Source organism: Typopeltis vanoorti, chromosome 1 (genome assembly GCF_054136105.1).
Source record: "Typopeltis vanoorti isolate ZY-2024b chromosome 1, IOZ_Tvanoo_1.0, whole genome shotgun sequence".
Classification (NCBI taxonomy): domain Eukaryota; kingdom Metazoa; phylum Arthropoda; class Arachnida; order Uropygi; family Thelyphonidae; genus Typopeltis; species Typopeltis vanoorti.
This window is the reverse complement of record NC_143549.1, coordinates 122,887,202-122,904,625: the sequence shown is the minus strand read 5'-3', so window position 1 is coordinate 122,904,625 and position 17,424 is coordinate 122,887,202. Positions and strand designations below refer to the sequence as shown.

Sequence of the window (17,424 nt, the reverse complement as noted above, 5' to 3'; positions counted from 1 at the left end):
AGTTTTGAGTAATTCTGATATTTGTAGATTAGGTAAATCATTTTATTTATGACTTATCCCCAGACAACACCACATCCTCATTCGCATCCTTGTCTGAGTGGCAGGAAACCAAACTAGGTGATTCTGTTGACAGTGAATTATAGTGAATTGAATTATATGCTGAACAGGAACTCTGAAATTGGCAAATGAGATGGTTATGGAGCCATTAGGGGATAAATAACAGTGGAATGACTTATCTGGAAGGTGCTTCGTCACTAGGATGATATTGAAAGAGAGCTTCTCAAATAATTCAAACTGCACACTACAAAAAAAAAAAAAAATTTCAAATTCATGATTAAATGACTACACATGTAAATAACGAAAGGAAAATAAGGAATTTCATATCAGCCACTAATATTTTGTGATGTGTATCTCATCATATCATCAGAGTAAATGCACACAAAGAGAATGAAGCCAATAATGAAATGAACATAGTTAGCAGAGTGCTTCTGTTCTGCCACTCTCTTGCCAGTCATGTGATGCTATTAAGTACCTGTGGGAACTGAGAACATGGCCATTAACATGTTATAAACAAACGTTGCTGGGGGGGCAAAAAAAGTGCAAAGCGCATTATGAGATGTACAAGAAAAAATAACTGAATTAAAATTAAAACTTCAATTACGATAGTGAAAATGAACTGATTATTTGCATACTGTGAATATGAAGTGTATGTCAGATGTGCCGAATAAATCAACCTGGGAGTACATGTGTGCGTTGTGTACAACACACACGAATTGTGCGAAGAATATGTTTTCCCACAGGATCCTGTAACTAGTAGAAACTTCATGTTCCACAATGTGTGTATGTTTTGTACACAACACACACATACTCCCAGGTTGATTTATTCGATCTGACACACACACGCACATAGATAGATACTTTTTATAATCTGCTTTTTTGTATTCATACATACATACATATATATACACACGCACACACACGCACATCTATTTCCAGATAGATTATTCAGCATGTCTTACACACACATGCTATTCACTGTACACAAACAATCATTTTATTGTATATGTCTCTGTATGCAGTTCTATATGCATAGTTTTTAAATTTAATTTTTAGATTTATTTTCACCATCATCATCAAATTCCTGACATGTACCCTCAAGGGTTGTGCAGGATATTATGATAGTACGTGAAAAACTAACATCATTATTAACAACAATTTGATTTCAAATCAATCTGTTATCTGTCAAGACTCCAACGTGATCATATCTTATATTTCTGTCTTCTAACGCATTTTTTACTGTATCAATCCACGTTTTTAATATGATATTGCCATTGATGCCATCTGCTCATGCCCCTAATCTTTCTCAGGACTTTCATATCCGGTCTCTAGTCTTTAATCAAGTGTTTTATTTCTAACCCAGCTCTCAGATCTATAAGTTAAAATTTGTTTGAACACTGCTTGTATACTTTAGTGTTTTGACTAATTTCTCTCTTATTATATATAAATTTATTCATTTGACTTCCTACCATACCAGCTTTGTTGATTCTGTTGTCTATTTCCATATTTAATTTACCATCTTCACTAAACATTGTGTAAGTAGCTGAAATATTTTACTTGTTCTATAAGTTCTCCATTCACAATGCAGTTGATATTTTCAATGTTTCTGCCTATTTTCATTCTCTTTGTCTTGTGATTGCTGATTTTCATACCAAATTTATTACAACTGTTATTCAATTTAGCCAGGGAATCTTGCAGACTTGTACTGGATTTATTTAAAAGTATAAATCGCTGGCCTGGTAGGCCGTGCAGTTAGCTTATCCGCTCTCCAGCCAAAAGGCTGCGGGTTCGAATCCTACTATGGGCATGGATGTTCGTGATTGTCTGTGGAAATACTAGTGGTAGATGGTGTTGGCATAGTTGCAGTTAGTTGATTCGAGTGGTGAAGACAGAGAGATATAGAGTAGTTGTCCTCCCTCCCTGGAGGTGTCACGTAATAATAATGATAACATCATCTGCATAAATTAACACTCCAACCGGCCAAGAAGTATATATGTGTGTCCAGATAAATTTGGATACAATTGTGTAACACCTATTGAATAACATGGATAAGAAGTGCAAGTTGGTCTCACTATTTCATCCACCTCAGCCAGTAGAAAGGTTAAAGTGCTGAGGTGAACATCCCCAATTTATATCAGAATTAATACTGCTTTCCTTCATAATGCAATCCATATAGATAATGAATAACAGAGGGGATAATCTACATCCTTGTTTGACACCAGACTTAACATCAAACCATCTTCTTGTACTTCCATCAGTTCTAACTGCTGACTTACAACTCAAAGACTTTTGTATTGCTTGATATAATGTCCCATTAATACCATATAACTGTAGCCTTTTGAATAGCTTTTCTCTTGGCACCTTGTCATATGCCTTTTTCAGATCTACAAAACTTAAATACAGATCTTTGTTATATTCGCATGACTTTTCAACTATTTGTCGTAAAGTGAATATCTGATCCTGACAGACTTGATTTGGCTTGAATCCAGCTTGTTCCTCACCAAGCTTCTCTTCCAAAATCCTTCTCAACCGTTTCTCAAGTATACTTACATAAATCTTACTAGGAACACTTAGTAGGGAAATACCTCTGTAATTGTCACATTCAGTTTTATTTCACTTTTTGTATATGGGTACTATGAGAGCTCTACTCCAATCATCTGGAATTCGTCCCTCTGTCCAGGCCTTCTGAACTATTCAGTGCAGCCACTGCAAGACTCTTATACCTCCATATTTGAGCATTTCTGGTTGAATGTCATCTACTCTAGCTGCCTTTCCACTTTCAGGCTTTTGATGGCTTTTTCTACTTCAAGTATGGATATGAATTCCTGACTGCATACCTGGTCAGTGTTTTTTCACCACTATGCTGTCATCACTGCTTGTTTTATTTAGCAATTTTTCAGAGTAATTGCTCCATATTTCAAGGATATCTTTTTCTCCTGTTTTCATGTCACCTTTATCATCTCTAATTCCTTTTACAGCATTCTTTCCTCCATTTCTGAGCTTCAACAACCTCCAAAATATCTTGCCATCTTCTTCATATTTATTTTCTCTGTTCTTGCCAAAGTCCTTTATCATCTCTAATTCCTTTTACAGCATTCTTTCCTCCATTTCTGAGCTTCAACAACCTCCAAAATATCTTGCCATCTTCTTCATATTTATTTTCTCTGTTCTTGCCAAAGTCTTCCCATGACTTTGTTTAGCTAGTTTTACACAGCTAACCTAGTAAACAATCCTTGACCAACTTATATGTCTCAATCATATCCCCTCTCCTCCTCTTATTTCTTCAACCTGCTTTCATATCCCACATTCCAAAGACCATTTACCATGTTTAGCTTTCTTACATTTGTCTCTGTATTCTCTAAGAGCACAAGCTGACTTATTTGCCAGGAACTTTCGATATGTTTTGTTCTTTTCCTTCACTGTCTCTTTAACTTCCTGACTCCACCATGGAGTTCTGATTTTTTTATCCTTGCAGACAACCTCACCACATGCCTCTTTGGCTGAATCAATGTTCCTATTCTCAAACTCATTTTTTCTTGAATAATATTTGTGTATTTTAGTCTACAGTTCATACCTGAGTGCTATTTAATTATATTTGCTTTAAAACACAGGCAACCTGATAACTGTCCTAACTTTCTTACATGTTCTTCTTTTCAATAGAAAATCAATTTCATCCTCTCAAGACTGACTAAATGGTGATCACTTCCAATTTCAAATCCTCTGTATATTCTAGTGTCCTGCACCAGTGAGAAAACATCACTGTGAACAATAACTTAGTCAATGAGACTGTTCTTATTCCTTGCCTCTTCTCTCCATGTGAATTTATGCACATTTTTATGTTGGAACATTGTGTTAGTAATAACCAGTCCAAAATTCAGTAATTTTTCTCATAACCTGATCTCTGCCATACACGTTTTACATCTTGTGGCAAGCTCTGTGTTCCTTTGCTCTTAGGTAATGTTTCATAACTGAGTTAATTACCATGTTTTCAGTCCAGCAGGTTTCTAATAGTATCATGTGATTTTCCAGAGAGTGGTGGTAGAAGAAGAGAAGCTCTGTAATCTCTGGTCGTTTCCATCTGTCTTCATGTAGCAGTCTGTTCCCTTAATTTATATTCACTTTGATGATGATGATGTGATGCTTATCATAAAATATTAGTGGTTTATATTAAATTCCTTAGTTTCCTTATGTAATTTATGTGTGATTGTTTAATTGTCTATGAATTATGGTAATATTAACAATCAGATTGCCATCTCTTGTAGTATAATTTCAAATACAATCATGATATCTCATTAATGGAATGAAATTTATTGGCCTTGTGACAACATTAAGACAGTTTTGTGCTATAATATGAATATTCACAGTATTGTTTGAAATTAAAATTCACAATTACAAGTTTAGTTATAAAATATCTGTGTTTAAACACATTAGTCATTAGTAATGCACTAACAAATTTTGTATGTACTAAATACTGTTAGCGTCTTCAGGGTGGTAGAATAAGGAAGAACAGAAGATAGAACAGTTACTTAGTGAGATTATAGGACAGAATTTGAATAATATGTGTTTTTTCATGAATGAAGTTTTAATAGTTGATTCAGAGAAGGATTATATGAAATGTTTGCTGTTCATGCTAAATGAAGGATAAAAGTTGTGTTTAAAAATTAACATCTTAAAATGAACATCACACAACTGCACATTGAATGAATACAAATGCACCACAAATGAATCAAGTTGATGAAAAAAAAAAATTCAACAACTAGATAAGTCCTAAGTTCAACTATTTAGCAAGTCCAATGACATCAGATAGTAAATGTGATAAAATAATCAGAAAAATAGGAATGACTATGGAATATTTTTGCATATAGCAGAATTTCTGAAACTCCGAAATCTGGATTGTTATATAATACTGATTTTGTGCCACCTCCCTCATGCTGCTATAGACAGGTATGTTCCTGAATAATACAAAAGCTGTCCCAGAGATAAAGCATCACAGAAATTAGAATGCCTTACGTGAGATGAAGAATGGAAAAATCTTGGCAAATATGATCTAAATGTTGAGCTATTAAAATTTTGAGTAGACAAATTGCTGCCTCTTCTGATGAAACCCTATAACAATGTTATCAATAATGAATACATCCACAGAAGAGTGGCTAAAATCAAAGCTAATCCTTATTATTATTAACACCACTCTTCCATGGAGTGAAATGTCTCATTACAGGAGGTACACACTATCGCATGTAGTTCATCACTAGACTTTAAACTCATTTGACATGTCTGCATTTACCACACTGTCAGACAATACATTTGACTCATTGACCACTCTCCATGCAAAAAAACCTCTTCTTCACTCCCTTGCCATCCTTATACACAGTTTCTAAATCTTCTCTGGATCCTTTCTAATATATCCTCATCATCATGAAAACCATGTAATGACCAAATCTATACACAATAATCCATGTGAGGCCTGATCAAGATCCTGATAGTTCCAGTTACTTGTATCCTCATCAATCTGTTCAAGTCATCCTGTAAGACCACAATATCTGCTTACCACAGATCCCTCATTATTCTCCTAATTTTGTATTATCTTCAAACAGTTACATATCTCCAGATAAAACTGCACTAATATCATTAACATACAAGTTAGAGAACAATTGCCCCAAAACAGATCCCTCTTACACACTGCTAGTGACTTTCCTATTTTGGGATATCAAACTCCCATGCACAACTTGCTGATACATGTCTGAGACAGCCATTCACCTATATAACTTACTAAGCTAGTATCCAATCCCATCTGTTCAAGTTAGTTACCATCTTGTGTACCAATCTTTCAAAAGCCTTCACAAAATCTACGGGGGGGGGGGCGGTCTGTAAAGTTCTCATCCTAACAATGAAAAAACAAATTTATAATTTCAAAATTATATTTATTTTTCAACATAATCTCCCTTAAGACTAATACATTTATTCCAGTGATGCTCCACGCCATTATCCCGTCCCTGTAGTGGTTCTAAGTAAGATCTGCAAAATACCCCTCTACAGCTGCAATCATCTCTTGATTCGAAGAAAAACGCTGACCAGCAAGAAAAAGTTTTAGTTTTGGGAAGAGATAGAAGTCAAAGGGAGCCAAATCTCAGGAATAGGGTGGATGTTCCAACAATTCATAGTACAGATCCCTTAATTTTCCCATTGCCAAAACACCTTTGTGGGCAGGTGCATTGTCCTGTTAAAAAATTATTTTTTGAACAAACCGGGGTCTGTAAAGTTCTCATCCTAACAATGAAAAAACAAATTTATAATTTCAAAATTATATTTATTTTTCAACATAATCTCCCTTAAGACTAATACATTTATTCCAGTGATGCTCCACGCCATTATCCCGTCCCTGTAGTGGTTCTAAGTAAGATCTGCAAAATACCCCTCTACAGCTGCAATCATCTCTTGATTCGAAGAAAAACGCTGACCAGCAAGAAAAAGTTTTAGTTTTGGGAAGAGATAGAAGTCAAAGGGAGCCAAATCTCAGGAATAGGGTGGATGTTCCAACAATTCATAGTACAGATCCCTTAATTTTCCCATTGCCAAAACACCTTTGTGGGCAGGTGCATTGTCCTGTTAAAAAATTATTTTTTGAACAAACCGGGTCTTTTCTCACAAATTTTTTTGTCTAATCTGGTTAAAAGATCGGAATAATATTCCCCGGTTATTGTTTTACCCTTTTCAAGATAATTAATAAACAAAATGCCTTTAGCATCCCAAAACACTGTTGTCATGACCTTTCCTCCTGATAGAACTGACTTTTGTCTTCTTTGGCACTGAACAACTGGTTTCTGTCCACTGTTTTGACTACCGTTTGGATTCTGGTGTGTTATGGTGAATTCAAGTCTCATCCTTAATAATAAATCAACACATAAAATCAGTTTTATTCTTGTTAAAATGCTCCAAGCACTGTTCAGAGATTTTCATGCGAGTGCATTTTTGATCTGGTGTGAGCAAGGGCTGCACCCATCTTGCACAAAGCTGTTTCATTTGCAATTCTTCATGCAAAATATATCCTACACATTCTTTTGAAATGCTTGTAGTCTCAGCAATTTCATGCACTTTGACTTGCCGGTCATCCAATACCATATCGTGCACTTGATCAATGATTTCTGGTGTTGTTACACATTTTGGACATCCTCCACGTGAATCATCTTCAAGGCTGGTATGGCCACGTTTAAACTCGGCAGCCCATTTCTTAATTGTCGAAAACGAAGGAGAAGGGTGCCCATGTTATGAACTTTGAATGAATTTCTTTTGGCATTAAACCTTCTTTTACAAATAATTTTATAACTGCATGATACTCAATTTCATCCATTTCAAGGGATACAGACAACACTTTTGCTTCAGATAACTGTATAAAACAAACTACTTGATAGAATGACTTGCAATTTCACATGGATGCTTATGACAGATGTACCAACTTAAAAAAAAAATCTTGCCGATAGTGTTGCCATCTATGATCGAGGCCAAGAACTTTTCAGACCACCCTCGTAAGTGTACCACTTTGTATGCATCTCCCATGTCTGGTGCAATCATCTTATTATAGTACATAAGCAAATTGGTAACACATGACCTCCCTTTAACAAACCTATGATGAAAATAACAGAGAATAGTACTGTTACCTCCCACTTCTGTATCTTAGCTCTCACCATCTTAACCTACTCACTTCACTGTAATTCTAGATATACAGATTAGCTTGTAATTTATAGCTTCAGCATAGTCCTATCACTACCTTTATGAAGTGGAAAAGTCTACCTTCCTTCCATTTCTTTGGGACTTGAGTTGTTGCAAAACTGCTGTTAAACAGATATGCCAAGGTGACACTAATTCCCTAGACCATTCCATGAAAATATGTCATCAAATCATATTGACTTATTGACATCAATCTTACTTAATTCCTCATATATCTCTTGCTCACTCAAGTAAGCCATCTTCTCTCATTTCTGCTGCACTTGAGCTTTTCACGATTTTACACTGATGAAGATGAAGCATCCTGATGAATTATTATTATTATTATTATTATTATTATTATTACGGGTATCTCCATGGAGTCAGTAGACTCATCGCGGGAGACCCAAACTAGCAAAACAATATCTGTCATATCTCTTCTTGAATTCATTTACAGACGAAGAGCTCACAACTAAGTCAGGCAATGAATTCCACTCATTCACCACCCTCCAGGCAAAAAACCTTGTTCTGACACCTTTGTTAACCACACTCTTCTTTAATTTCCAGAGATGACCTCTTGTTCTTCCATCACTTTCACACAGCTGAAACATTTCCCCTGCATCAATCCTATAAAAACCTTTTAGTAATTTGAATGTTTCTATCATATCCCCTCTTCTTCGCCTATCAACCAATCTCTGCAATCCACAAGCTCTCAATCTATCAATGTAGGGAGCATTTTTTATATCACTCACCAACTTGGTCACTCTTCTCTGAACCCTCTCCACAGCCTCCTCATCTCCAAGGAATCCAGGTGACCAGACCTGAGCACAGTAATCCAAATGTGGAAGTATCAATGCTTTATAAAGGGGAATAATAACCTCTTTATCTCTGGATGTCAGTGTGTTCCTCAACAACCAAGTAATCCTATGTGCAATCTTGGACACCTTAGCAATGTGTCCTCTGAACTTCATCTCCCTATCTACCAATACCCCTAAGTCCCTGGCCTCATCAATCTCTTGGAGTACCTTTCCATCGATGTAGTACACAGCTGGTAATCTTTTAATCCCAAAATGCATGACTTTACACTTTTCCACATTGAACTGACATCCATTTTCTTTTGCCCATTTTACCAGCTTATTTAAATCCTCCTGCAAACTTTCAACATCAGCTTGATTTTTTATTGCACTACACAACTTTGCATCATCAGCAAACAACTGAATATCTCCCTTTAAGCCGTTTCCTATATCATTTATATACAAATTAAACAACATTGGCCCAAGCACAGAGCCCTGAGGCACACCACTGGTCACCTGCCTCATTCTGGACTCGGCTCCTCCATACACCACCTTATGGTATCTCTCCCTGAGCCATTCTCCTATCCATATCACCAATTTAATATCCATTCCCATCTGCTCCAATTTGCGTAACAGTGTTCTATGGGGTATCCTGTCAAAAGCCTTAGCAAAATCCAGAAGTACCACTGTGTAGCCAGTTCCTTTGTCCAACTCAGATGTTATTCTATTATGAATAGTTAATAGATTGCTAAGGCAGGATCTACCTTTAACAAAACCATGTTGGCCTCTATAGAGTATCATATCCTGATCCACCCATTCTTGAATTTTGTCTTTAACCAACTTTTCCAATACTTTTACCACTACTCCTGAGATGGTGATTGGTCTGTAATTCAATACCGCAGTTTTAGAGCCACCCTTATGCAAAGGAACCACTTTGCCTAACTTCCACTCCCTAGGGACCATACCAGAGTTCAAACTTAAGTTAAATATCCAGGTGAGAGGGGTTGACAATTCATTTGCACATTCACGCAACACCCGAGCTGATATTCCATCTAAGCCTACCGCAGTGTTTGCATTTAAGTTTTGCAATATATTTAATACCTCTGATTCTTTAGCTTCAATTCTCACATTAGGTATTGCTGTAGGTATAGAGATATCCTCACTTGGGTGATAGACTTTTGAAAAGTGATCACTCAGTAACTCGACTATTACATCTGATTTTGTCACCTCAATACCATCAGCACCCACTAAGGTTATCCTTCCGAAGTCATTCTTCCTCTTACTTGCCACATAGCGGAAGAACTCTTTGGGATTACCCTTGATCTCTTTGGCTAAGGTCTTCTCATAATCTGATTTAGCTTTTCTTACTATGCTGGTAACTTTCCTAGCTTGAGCCTTGTACTGCTCATGGGTGTCCTGATCGCCTTTCTCCTTGTAAATTCTCCATAACATTTTCTTTTTTTGCAGTTCAAGCTTGATACTACTGCTCATCCATCTAATGCCTGCCTTGTTTGACCTCCTAACCATGGGGACACAATCTGATATTGCTTTCCTCAGATACCTGCTGATTTTATCCCAAGCACTGCTAACATCTTTCCCTTGCAATATGTTCTGCCATGGGATGGCTGCAAGCTCACTCCGAAGCTTGTTATAATTGCCTAACCTGTAGTTCCGTACATACCCCTTCTTAATAGAAAAATCCACAGATTTTGCAACCTCCCAAGTCAATACCACATGATCGCTTTCACCAACTGGAGGTAACGAGGACACCTTACTTATGCATATAACCTCTGAACCGATAACCAGGTCCAACACTCTCACACCACGTGTCCCTTCAGTTACGTGCTGTTTCAAGTAATTATCTCATAGAAGATGTATGAATTCCATTTCCTTTTTGCTACGTGATATTTCCTCCTTCCAATTGATATCACCGTAATTAAAATCCCCCATAATAATCACCAAGCCTTCACTCATTGCACTAAGTTGCTGATGCATGAATTCAATATCTCCCCCCGTACTCCCTGGCCTATAGCAGCATCCAACTGTATATTTGGTTGCGTTGGTCGCTATTTCGCACCAGACTGCCTCAAATGAACTCTTATTCACATGTCTATCATCATGATATACTACTTTCTTTGGCTGCAACACATCAGCTATCATCAACAGTACTCCTCCCCCTGTTCTATCTGCTCTATCCTCCCTGAAAATAGTGTACCCATCACATTCAATTCCAGTGACCACATCTTCTGCTGACAGCCAAGTTTCACTAATGCCTACAACTTTTGGTGAGATTTCACTGACTAATGCCAAAAATTCTTCTCTCTTATTTCGAATGCTTCTAGCATTGGTATACAAAAATTGCAGATTCCCTCTAGATCTTGTACCGGCTTTAGAACTGATATATAAGTCATTAACTACCGTAGTCCTATGCCGATTTTTATCCCCTCTCTTCTGCATTTTATTCAGCCTATAAGGATCAATAAATACACAATCAGTGCTAAAGTTTCTCTCTCTTACACTCAACCTTTTCAATATTAGTTTATTATTATTTATTAGTAATTGCTCACTGAAAACCTTGACTGTGTCCTCTGTAGCAGTTAGCTCTATTATTTTCATCCATTAACATCATCTTGCCATAATCATTCTTCCTGCTACTTGCCAGATTTGAAAAACACTCTCCAGGATTTTTCTTGTCCTGATTTACTAATTTCTGTCTAAACTTCATTTTTGCTATCTTGACCAATGGAGTCACTTTCCTGATCTAGTCCTTTATATTATTTGTGTAACTGAATATTGCTCATTTATCTTGTGCCTTCTTCCAGATTTCATGCTAATTTCTTTATGCATCCATTTGACACTGTACCTTATTCAGTCTTTTGGAATTTTAATACATTCATGCATTAATATTGTTAAATATCTCTTGGTCAGTGCCCCAAGCAGCATTTATCTCCTTCCTGCTGTTAAGTAAGAAGATAAATGCTGAGTTATGCTGAGAAGAGATAAATGATTATCCTTATTCCATGTTATAATTCCAAGATGTCTCCTAAGTTTTTTTATGATCACTGGCCTTGTAGTTCCACATATATCCACATGAAGTAATCAGGTGGCTGACCACCACCTGATTACTATCACTAACTGGAGGCAAATCACTCTTTCACAATCACATGATGATATACTCTGATGAAATAATCAAATCCAAGACTCTTTATCCTTGTGTGCCTTCCTTTGCATACATCCTAAAATAGTTGACACTCCAGAAATTCATTTCTTCATTCCATCTTTATTATTGCAATTAAAATTGCCCATATACTGATATCAAACTTCCCTTGTTCACTAAGCTCAAGTTGCTTATATGTTTTTCATCACCACCCTTCACATTCTCTAGCCTGTAGCAATATGTAACTAAATATCTCTTCCTATCTACCTTGACCTGTGAATAAATTTTTAAAATAAATTAAAATGTGGGTCATCTTTTTTCACTTCCACACACAAAAGGCAGAAGAGCCTATAGCAAATAAATGCCATCTGCATGCAGTGGTCATGAGCAGAGTAATTTGCTGATATTCTTCTCAAACTGCTGGAGTTTGTAGAATTGCTTCATGGGGGAGGCTGTTCTAGAATTGAGTTGGCTAGAATGAAAGATGACTTAGTAATAGGTTTGATGAGTTTGCAGTTCGAATGCAAAGGGAAAGTGAACAGTTGTTGTTTGAGTTCATATATATCTGGCAGAAATGGGAAACATAATGGATGCTAGTCCTGTTGAACAGTAGCCATGAAATTATTCTCTAGAAGAGACACAATGCAAAAACTGATCTTCTATAAGAAAGTGGCTGAAGAGAGTCTGTAAGAGACGTGTCATTAATTAACTGAACTGTCCTTTTCTGAACAAACAACATCAAGAATTTTTAGGGAGATCTTAAATGAACCACCCCAAACATGAAAGCAGTATTCCAAAGTTGGCTGGCTTTGAGATTTATAAAGAGAAATACTGTCTTGAGCAGAAAAGGGTGCCAAGTTTTTTGGAAGTCATGTAAAATGTAGATTAAATGGTTAAGGTTTACAATAGTATAATTAATGAGGTTGTCAGTTGCAGTTTTCTTAGAAATAGATTAGGTTTTAGATGCCTGTAAGTGGTAATGCACATTGTATGTGTTGCTATCAAGGCTACAAATATTAAAGTGAATGCGTGAAGCATTTTTTGGGGGAGTATGATTTTTCTGACCTGGATAATTCTACAGATCAGAACTCTCTATGTATTCTTACTATACTGCACTCTTTTGTCACCTACACAGAGGAAAACTCAATTTTCTGCTCATGTGTGGCTTCCTAACAGCATAATGTCCTTTTCTAGTCATTTTCATTCCAGTACTAAGCCAGCAAAATATATACAACCACTTTTTATTATTGGTTAGTTCAAAAATACCAACTAAATATAGAATTTCCCCATGAACATTGGATTATAATATATCCTAAACATATTCCCACACAGCATATATTTGGTTTCAGTGTAAGCACTCATCCCTGACAATCATCACAAATGTGTTATAGTATCCAGGTTTCTTGACTGTGTATTAACAACAAAATTATATCCCATGACTGTGTTGACCGATCATTGAATGAGTAGTGTCAACTGTTTACGAACTGTATCAAATAGTGAAAAATCAAAGGTAAGAAGAATGAGAATATTTCATGTGACTTGATATTTGATAAAAGGAGGCATTGAATTAAAAATAAAAATGGATAAAAATTCACAATGGTATTATTTTAACATATGAAATGGGTGAAGCAGGTGTGTATAAACAGAGCCCAAGAAACTTATATATGTATAAAATCAGGGTGTGCTAGTGGCTTACATAACCATCTTAAAAGCCAGCACAAAATGAACTTATTAAAAGAGGGTAAGAAAGAAACTGATATAGCACTTTCAAACTGAAATGACTGATGTAAAGACTGATTTGGATTCTCAATCAAAAATTAAATAATATTTTGCAAAACAATTGATAACTTCTCTGCTGTAGAAGCATGCGATTACAACATATAATAATGAAGATAATCATGAACTTATTGGAATATTTTTATAATAAAAAAAGAAACAGGAAATTCAACTTGATTTAGAGATTCCCTGTCTGAGGATGGCCTAACTTCAGAGTCATTTCCTTCGACATCAGCTGAGTTATCAATGAAGGAAAAACTTCAATTGGCAATAAAAGTAAAAATAAATAAATAAAAGAAATTAGTTTGTGAAGACCTGACACAGAGAGGCCAACCTTTTATTCCATGCACCATACAACTCTTGTTTCCTTAAAAACTTCCTGTAAAAATGTTAATATAGACATGATATATTGATTTAATATAAAACAAGACAAACATTACTTACCTTAATAAATTTAGTTTAATCCTTTATATATTGATTTAATATAAGCACAAGATAAACATTACTTACCTTGATAAAGTTAGTTTAATCGTTTATCCAAGTGTAAGCAAACTTTGTTTGCTTACACTTGGTTGTACCACCTTACTGAGGTAAGGTGGACAACCACCTTACCTCAGTCCTGAAGATATTTTCAGGCGCCAACTTTGTTTGCTTACACTTGCATAAAGGATTAAACTAAATTTATTATAGTCTAACCAAGTGCAAAATATACTTCCAATTACTTACCTTAAGGAGACTTTTGAGTCTGTTTTGATTTTGCCAAACTTTTAATGTTTGGAGTTAAATTAGTTACTGAGAGCAGCCGAGAATTCTTCTAATTAGAATCAGTCAATTGCAACCACATTTTGTTTTTTGATCAATTCCATTGCTGAAAATGCTTGTTCAAGCATTTTCAGCAGTGAAAATTATTAAATGATAGATTTAACTCTGGGCAAATTTTCTTAATTCTGGAAAATGCTGAATATTGATTTTGGACCAAGGGAAGCTCATCAAATTTCATCTTTAGTAGTTGATTCGTTTTTCAAGTCAATAATTTCCATTTGTATGTTACTAGACATCTTCATAATTTTTTGTTCACTAAGTGAAAATGGGTTTATAAATGCAAGTTTGCAGTCCTCTTTAGCAAAATCATGAAAATAACTTTCAACTGACTCTTGCAATAACTTGATTTTTTTTTATATATTTTGTAAAATTGCCATTATCTTCAGCACATTCACTCTGCTCTTTTAAGTATGGAAAATGGCTCAAATCCTTGTTTTCTAACTGAGAGGTAAACAGTTTTAACTTCATCTTGAACACATTGATATCATTTACTAAGCTAGGAAATAATTTGTTCTTGCCCTGTAGTTTCAAATTTACATCATTGAGATGGCTGGTACATTCAACTAAAAATGCTAATTTTTAGTTGATGTTACCAGTTGATTTTAGTTGATGTCAAACAGCCGATTGTTATCACATAAAAGGGCTATTTCCTCAGGCAGCTCATTTTTCTTGTCCAGAAAATTATGAACACTATTTTTTCATCATCCAAAATCTACTCAGAACCTGTCCTCTAGAAAACCAGTGCACCTCACAATGAAGAATGAGATCGCCATATTCCAAATCTAGCATTTCACAATATGCTCTCAGTTCTTTTCTGTTTTTTTTTCTTGCTCTAATTTTATTCACATATTTCACAACTGATAACAACATTCTGCATAACATTTTTCCACACAGTGACTCTTGGTGTATAATGCAGTGATATTTTAGTCAAAGATGACAGAAAAAGTTTTCAAGCAAAATAGTAGTCCCAGTGGCTTTACCTATCACGGATAGCACTCCTTCAGTACAAACACTAATGAGTTTACTAGAATCTATTTGTAGATTTTCTAGGATGATTTCACTTTTTCAAACATGTCTGATCCTCTCGTTTTTCCATGAAGCAATTCATTCTTCAAAAATATTAAAATTTTCATCAATTCCTCTTATAAAAATGCTTAACTGGGCTACATTACATATCTCAGCAGATGCATCTAAAACTAAAGAAAAGAAAGTATAAGCACCGACAAGGTCTTTCAGACAATTTCTTCTCCATCAGAGAAAGACTTCTGTTTTTTGGCCAACACAAAGCTATCTCTTAGGATGCTTCTGTCATCAACAAACTTTCATAACTTCTTTTAACAAATATATTTTGTCTTTGGATTTCTTCCTTTTTCTTAATCACAATTCTCTCCATAACTCAGACCCAAGCACTAACTTCAGTTTTTCCTTCTATTTCATTCAGTCTGTGTTTTATTGATCTAACACATCATTATGAAGGAACTGACATGTTTTCAAAATGATAAAAATAAGAGATAAGTATTTAAAAATGACATTTGACTGCCTAATGACTAGATGACCAACAAGTGTTGAATGTGAGAGAGTTTTTTCCACTGTTAAATTAATTTGTACAAAAATTGGGTCAATTTAGTGGACCACATCCTTGATGAGTTTTCAGTGTACACATTTTAATAAAAAGTACAGCAAATAAAAAAAAAGTTTGCTTTAAAGTTTACATGTAATATATATTAATAATATATATTTTTTGTTTATAATGTTTTTTTTGTTTTACATTTCAATAAAATTTTGGTTTATTAATATTTATTGATTGCTTTTCCATATAACTTTTTTTTTTTTCAAAGTGTAAGAAATTACTGGTATTTATGAAAAGTTTTACTGAATTAGTAGTATTTGAAAAAGTCAGTATGTTTGCAATCACTAATTGAATGAAACCCGAGAGCTGTTTATCAAGGGAGTTCTGTATTATACAGAACAAGATAAATCAGTAAATTAAGGAAATTAAAGGTCTCAATTAAAAAAAACAATTCTTTTTTTAAAAAGCTTTCAACTAACAAACATCACATGAAATTAAATAGCTTCTCTGAAAAAATTACACATCTGTTCAATTCCTATAATCCAATCCAGAACAACAAAGAATCAATACGTCGAGTTCCAATTCCATATATTTTCAGGATTTCAGAACCAATTTCAAGAATGCTGAAGATATATGATTTAACAACCATTTTTATCCATATTAACAAGATATCCATCTATTTCCCCTCTTCTAAAGATAAACGCTCAGCTATGTTTCTGCCTGGTGTATATCAAGTTCCTTGTAATCTGTCGTACTTTGGACAAATCGGACGCTCTTTAGAAAAAAGAACATCAAGAATACATTCTTCACAACAAATCCGATAAGTCTGGATTGGCTCAGCATGGGATAGAGACAAGCCAATTGGGTTGACCTCTGGAATTCCTATTCCTTTCCTTGGTCCGACTGTTGCTTCCAGACATTAACGCCATGCGTTCAGGTCACAGAAATTATTCTCACTGATATAAAGGTCATCCCCCCCCCCCCCCCCCATTCAACCCATAATCTATGTCTGCTTTCCAAGCTCTGGTTCAACTGAAAATGTATCAAAGCAGTTGAAGAAAAAAATTTAGCTTACTACATTGGCTTGCATCAAGAACTCCAGCTTCATGCTCTGCCTATACCAAAGCATGCAGCATATGCAAATCAGTCATCAGTTGATCTAAATCGGATTTCATAAAGGCCAAGCAGAAAACTTGTCTCCTGTCCAATTGGAAGCAACTTCTGCTCTCCTGCACTTCTACCTCTGTCCCATCCTGATTGTGCCACTGTTACTTCACCGAAAAATAAAGCTGTGCTCCTGGCATCACTCTTTTCCTCAAGCTCATAAATAGATGACCAAGGGAAATTCACCACCTACCATACCAGAATTTGAGCATTGTATGCCTCCTATAGTTTTTTGACAAAAAAAAAAAAAAACATCATTAGAAAACTGTTAAATAACTTGGATACTAAAGTCTTCTGGTCCTGACAACATCTCTCCAATTGTTCTGGAACATTGGACTCTGGAGCTCCCATTCATCCTGTGTCATCTCTATGATTTATTATAC

The 17,424-nt window shown here is 35.4% G+C and overlaps 1 protein-coding gene across 2 annotated transcripts in view; it reads left to right on the top strand.

Moving 5' to 3' along the window:
* The window catches only part of LOC150110374 (UBX domain-containing protein 4), a 202,467-nt gene that overhangs the window by 67,072 nt on the left and 117,971 nt on the right, over positions 1-17,424 (top strand). The window lies entirely within an intron of this gene.